Source organism: Triticum aestivum, chromosome 1B, assembly GCF_018294505.1.
Source record: "Triticum aestivum cultivar Chinese Spring chromosome 1B, IWGSC CS RefSeq v2.1, whole genome shotgun sequence".
Lineage (NCBI taxonomy): Eukaryota > Viridiplantae > Streptophyta > Magnoliopsida > Poales > Poaceae > Triticum > Triticum aestivum.
In genome coordinates this window covers 552,803,508-552,810,836 of record NC_057795.1, presented here as the reverse complement: position 1 = coordinate 552,810,836, position 7,329 = coordinate 552,803,508, and positions in this window count along the sequence as shown.

Here is a 7,329-nt window from a genome sequence, read left to right as displayed (position 1 = left end):
TGAACAAGCATCCCACTTATGATTAACCTCTATTGCAAGCATCCGCAACTACAATAAAAGTATTAAGGTAAACCTAACCATAGCATGAAACATATGGATCCAAATCAACCCCTTACGAAGCAACACATAAACTAGGGTTTAAGCTTCTGTCACTCTAGCAACCCATCATCTACTTATTACTTCCCAATGCCTTCCTCTAGGCCCAAATAATGGTGAAGTTTATGTAGTCGATGTTCACATAACACCACTAGAGGCTAGACAACATACATCTTATCAAAATATTGAACGAATACCAAATTCACATGACTACTAATAGCAAGACTTCTCCCTTGTCCTCAGGAACAAACCTAACTACTCACAAAGCATATTCATGTTTATATCAGAGGGGTAATAATATGCATAAAGGATCTGAACATATGATCTTCCACCAAATAAACCAACTAGTATCAACTACAAGGAGTAATCAACACTACTAGCAACCTACTAGCACCAATCCCGGACTTGGAGACAAGAATTGGATACAAGAGATGAACTAGGGTTTGGAGATGAGATGGTGCTGGTGAAGATGTTGATGGAGATTGCCCTCTCCCGATGAGAGGATCATTGGTGATGACGTTGGTGATGATTTCCCCCTCCCGGAGGGAAGTGTCCCCGGCAGAACAGCTCTGCCGGAGCCCTAGATTGGTTCCGCCAAGGTTCCTCCTCGTGGCGGCGGAGTCTCGTCCCGAAAGGTTGCTTGATGTTTTTTCTCATCGAAAGACTTCATATAGGAGAAGATGGGCGTCGGAGAGCCACCATCGGGCCCACGAGGTAGGGGGGCGCACCCTCGTGAGCAGGGTGTGGGCCCCCTGGCCTTCATATTTGGCGACGATTTTTCTTTATTTATTTTACGATATTCCGTGGAGTTTCAGGAGTTTTGGAGTTGCGCGGAATAGGTCTCCAATATTTGCTCCTTTTCCAGCCCAGAATTCCAGCTGCCGGCATTCTCTCTCTTCATGTAAACCTTGTAAAATAAGAGAGAATAGCGATAAGTATTGTGACATAACGTGAAATAACAGCCCATAATGCAATAAATATTGATATAAAAGCATGATGCAAAATGGACGTATCAGTTCACTTTCTTTCCCTTTGCCCTTTTCTTGAAACTAGTGGTCTTGTTTAATCAACACTTGGTGCTTTTTCTTGATTTCTACCTTCGTCGATTTTAGCATCACGAAGAGCTCGGGAATCGCTTTCGTCATCCCTTGCATATTATAGTTCATCACGAAGTTCCAGTAACTTGGTGATGGTGACTAGAGAACTCTGTCAATCACTATCTTATTTACAAGATTAACTCCCACTTGATTCAAGCGATTGTAGTACCCAGACATTCTAAGCACATGCTCACTAGCTGAGCTATTCTCCTCCATCTTTTAGGCGAAGTACTTGTTAGAGATCTCATACCTCTTGACACGGGCATGAGTCTGAAATACCAATTTCAGCTCTTGGAACATCTCATATGCTCCGTGGCATTTCAAAACGTCTTTGAAGCCTCGATTCTAAGCCGTAAAGCATGGAGCAATAAACTATCAAGTAGTCATCATATCGAGCTTGTGAAACGTTCATAACGTTTGCATCTGCTCCTGCAATAGGTCTTTCACCTAGCGGTGCATCAAGGACATAATTCTTCTGTGCAGCAATGAGGATAATTCTCAGATCACGGACCCAGTCCGCATCATTGCTACTATCATCTTTCAACTTAGTTTTCTCTAGGAACATATAAAAAACATAGGGAAGCTACAACGTGAGCTATTGATTCACAACATAATTTGCAAAATACTATCAGGACTAAGTTCATGATAAATTAATGTTCAATTAATCATATTACTTAAGAACTCACACTTAGATTAACATCCCTCAAGTCATGTAAATGATACGAGATACAAATCAACTAAACCATGTCCGATCATCACGTGAGATGGAGTAGTCATCAATGATGAACATCTCTATGTTGATCATATCCACTATATGATTCACGTTCAACCTTTCAGTCTCCAGTGTTCCGAGGCCATATCTATATATGCTAGGCTCATCATGTTTAACCCGAGTATTCCACATGTGCAAAACTAGCTTGCACTTGTTGTATTTGAACGTAGAGCCTATCACACCCGATCATCACGTGGTGTCTCAACACGAAGAACTTTCATAACGGTGCATACTCGGGAAGAACACTTATACCTTGAAATTTTAGTAAGGGATCATCTTATAATGCTACCGCCGTACTAAGCAAATAAGATGAATAAAGATAAACATCACATGCAATCAAAAATATGTGACATGATATGGCCATCATCATCTTGTGCTTTTGATCTCCATCACCAAAGCAACGTCATGATCACCATCGTCACCGGCTTGACACCTTGATCTCCATCGTAGCTGTTTGACGTATTTTTGTACCAAAGTTCATAATACCAGGGCAGCACTCCATGACGTGTGGGTCCCACATGCCAAAAATTATGAAAGAAATGGTATATCAAATATTGTACTCTATTTGTAGAGTTCATCATGTAGAATGCAGTGGTGCAAATAGTTTGAAGTTTTACCTTTTGGTTTAAGAGGAATAATTATGAGAAGAGGGAAATACTCATGTACAAAGCTAGCCAGGTTGTTAGTTGATGTGTACCACGTCACCTGTTGCATGCATGCAACCTTTAATTTTCCTTTTCTACCGCTAATGCAGTTCTGCCACGATCAGCCAAGGTACACAGATTTCTTTGATTACAACCTAAAAGAGCAAGGCCCGCATGGCAGGGCTATCTTTATTGGTGTTCAAGAAATAACAAAGAGGAAGAAACGCACACGGCACACAACCTTTGGATAGATTTTCTTGTCGTTTAAGCGCATGCGTTTTGCACCGCCTTGAGCCACGGCCGGGTGCCTATATAAGGCCATCCAACCTCATGCAGCGGGGGCGGACGGCAGCCAGGCCATGGCCACGATGAGAAGAAACAACAAGCCCTAGGCTGTGCGTCCCAAACACTGTCCCAAACGCCGTCCCAAAAATGGAGAAGAACTTGCGTGAGAGCCGGCCGAGAAGCAAGAACACGCGGAGGCTCTCGTCAAGTCTCTCGCACATATCTCACCTAAGCTCATGCCAGGACTACACCGATTCGCTAAACAAGATAGAGACGCCGTAATACCGCGTAGATGCCGAGGTACACCCCACATACACATCGATCTTGCGCCGATTCGTCAAAGACGGTGTCGCAAGTGAGATGTAGATGTCGAGGTACACCCCACATACACATCGATCTTGCGCCAATTCGTCAAAGACGGCGTCGCAAGTGAGATCATCCAATAACACAAGAGAGGGGCAGTGATGCTTCATGGCCAACATGGTGAAATACACGACGCTCATATCCTCCGTTGGTAAGCTATTCCAGCAAATCTTGTCCTTTTGATCTAAATAATCTCTCGAGATCTCATCTTCTTGATTTCGTGAAAGTATTCTATGGCAAATCAATATGGCAAACACGAGTAGTGCCCGAAACTGCATCAGCATGAGCATGAAACCCTCCATCGAAGTAAGCCTAATACCATGGTTTCCCGATGCGATGGGACTGGTTACAAAAATACATAAAAAGCAGGATGGCTACTTCTACAAGGATAGTCAACCGTTGTTTCATGCAAACCATGACGAGCGTACGTGGCTATGGTCAAGCACGAGGGAGTCAAACACATACTAAGTTAATTTTGTCCATCATGATGTGACGAGATTCATAAAATATTTTCTCGATTCCGCTCCTCACCAGGAGGCGAGGCTCCAATTTTTACATTGATTTTGTCCCTTACGAGGCAACAAGATTAATACAATATTATTCTTATTCCACTCCTCACGAGGAGGCGATGCCCATGCAATTCCAGATTGATTTCGCTCGTGCGAGGAAGCGAGATCGATTTTGTTTTATTGGCAAGCATCATCCAACATCATCCAATGCATCTGTGATATATTACACATCGACATCTTGGACGAGTGTCGGCAAGAGAAAAGGATATGCACACCATTATCTCCATCATACGTCTAGTGCCGATGAGGCCGGACCAAATTCTGGCCAAGTGCCGACGAGGCCAGGTCACCTCTCTACCGACATGTAACAAACCTGCCGGGTTGGACACACCGTTGCTGGGCGCCGACGAGGCGATAGCAACATACACATGTCCGCGTCCGATGAAGTCAGGGCATCACATGACTGGGTACCGACGAGGTGAAAGTCATCCCCTTCATCGACACATCCGGTTGGTCACACCAACATGGCAATATTACTCGTGACTGGGTTTCGGCGAAACAAAGCCACCCGCACAAATATCCACATAAAATATAACATGCATATGGATGAGCAACACATGACGACGACCATCAGCGTAGCTTAATCGGAGGTATTCTGTGGGATCGACCCCATGGATGTAATTAACCGGTTGCTTGCAAACGCACCGCAAATCGGCGAACTACACAATCTCTTCAGTCAGATACTCCTTAAGCGCGACGCAGCAGGCAGAAGGATAATTTCAATGGAGCTTGTACAATGTATTTGTATTCAATACAATGATCAATAAAGTGCAATGTTCCGTATATGTATTTGTCCCTTATTTTTTTCTGTCTATTTATTTCTTTCTTTCATAAAACAAGTGGCACGCCCGCGATTTTACTCCGTGTACGCATTAGGAAATACCCTCCCTTAGAAAGGGAGCGGCACGTTTCTTTTTGGCGAAACAGTAGCATCGTGGTCATCTCGCCAACTATTTACTCTATGACTATCGCTACCGTTTAGTGATAAAGTAAAGCAATTACATGGTGTTTGTATTTCATACAATAAAGTGACAACCATAAGGCTCCTGCCGGTTGCCGATAACTTTTACAAAACATGATCATCTCATACAAGAATGTATATCACATCATGTCTTGACCATATCACATAACAACATGCCCTGCAAAAACATGTTAAATGTCCTCTACTTTGTTGTTGCAAGTTTTACGTGGCTGCTACGGGCTTCTAGCATGAACCGTACTTACCTATGGCACAAAAACCACAATGGTGATTTATCAAGTTTGCTGTTTTAACCTTCACAACGTCTGGCCGCAGTCAAATTTGATTCAACTAAAGTTGGAGAAACATACACCTGCCAGCAACCTTTATGCAAAACTAGTTGCATGTCTGTCGGTGGAAGCGGTCTCATGAACGTGGTCATGTAAGGTTGGTCCGGGCCGCTTCATCCAACAATACCGCTGAATCAAAATAAGACATTGGTGGTAAGCAGTATGACGATAACCGCCCACAACTCTTTGTGTTCTACTCGTGCATATCATCTACGCATAGACCTGGCTCGGATGTCACTATTGGGAAACATAGCATGAACAATGTTATGGGTTTCAGATGTATTCAAGCGTAGGTAGTGAAGCCAGAACCGGACCTTCTAAAGAAAGTTACGAATTCCGAACTGGAGTTTCCTGCGTCCACCGTCGGCTACCTGAAAGACATTGTTAAGGACCATGTTGTAACCATCAATGGCCCAGCTAATGGAACAACATGGTTCCCGACCGTGCGTCATTAGGGGAACATTGTTATGTAAAAACATTGTTACGAAACAATGTTATGGGTTTCGGATGTATTCAAGCGTTGGCTGTGAAGGTAGAACCGGATCTTCTAAAGAAAGTTACGATTCCCGAATTGGAGTTTCCTGAGTCCACCGTCGGCTACCCGGAAGACATTGTTAGGGATCCTGTTGTCACCATCCATGGCCCAGCTAAAGGAACAATATGGTTCCCGACCGTGCGTCATTAGGGGAACGTTGTTATGTAAAAACATTGTTACCCAATTTCAAAAAAATTCCTACGCTCACGCAAGATCTATCTAGGAGATGCATAGCAACGAGAGGGGAGAGTGTGTCCACATACCCTCGTAGACCGAAAGCGGAAGCATTAGCTTAACGCGGCTGATGTAGTCGAACGTCTTCTCAATTCAACCGATCAAGCACCGAACAGTACGGCACCTCCGAGTTTTGCACACGTTCAGCTCGATGACGTCCCTCGAGCTCTTGATCTAGCAAAGGTTCGAAGGAATAGATGAGTTCTGTCATCATGATAGTGTGGTGATGGCGATGGTGATGTGATCCACGCAAGGCTTCGCCTAAGCACCGCGATAATATGACCGGAGGAGTAAATGGCGGAGGGGGGCGCCGCACACGGATAAGAGACAATGGTGTGTCCTCCAAGGGGCGGCATCCCCCGTATATAAAGGAGGAGATGGGAGGAGGGCCGACCTAGGGCGCGTCCAAGTGGGGGGAGTCCTACTAGAACTCCCAGTCCTAGTCGGTCCCCCCTTCCTTTCCAACGGAGGGGAAAGAGGGAAGTAGAGGGAGAGGGAGAGGGAGAAGGAAAGGGGGGCCGCGCCCCCTCCCCCTTGTCCAATTTGGACTCCCTATGGGGGGGAGGGCACCACCCCCTGCGGGCTGCCTTGCCTCTCCTCTAGGGCCCATGTGGCCCATTACTTCCCTCGGGGGGATCCGGTAACCCCTCGGTACTTCGAAAAATACCCGAAACACTCCGGAACCATTCCGGTGTCCGAATACCGCCTTCCAATATATCAATCTTTATCTCTCGACCATTTCGAGAGTCCTCGTCATGTCTGTGATCTCATTCAGTACTTGTAACAACCTTTGGTCACCAAAACACATAACTCATGTAATACATATTGTCATCGAATGTTAAGCGTGCGGACCCTATGAGTTCCAGAACTATATAGACATGACTGAGACACCTCTCCGTTCAATAACCAATAGAGGAACCTAGCACTACAAAAAAATACACTTCCGTGATGATACGTGTTTGTCACAGTAGGTCACATTTTCTGTCATGCATGTACATCCATGACGATTTATGACAGAATCAAGATAGTCATACGTGTGCTATCGTAGAAGTGTTCCATGACATTACCCAAATTATCATCATGGGAGTGTCCACTTCCATGACGATAAATCGTGCGTCACGGAAGTGCTTTCGTCAAGGGTGACCAACATGTGGCATCAACCGTAACCGAACGTCGTTAAGCTATTGGGTCCAGTTTTGGATCCGATAACCCGCTAACAGCCACGACCATTGCCGATTTTCCACGTGTAAAATTCTCATTGGCCAACGGAACCACATGTTAGCTCCGCGTTGGCACAGGTGTCACTCATCCAATGGGCGAGATGCGCCTATGATATGTCGACACGTGGACCGGCCCAGAAGTGGGCCATAAAGATTAAATGGGCCTGCCCAACTAAAGGGCCACAAGATTTTGCGGATCATATTAG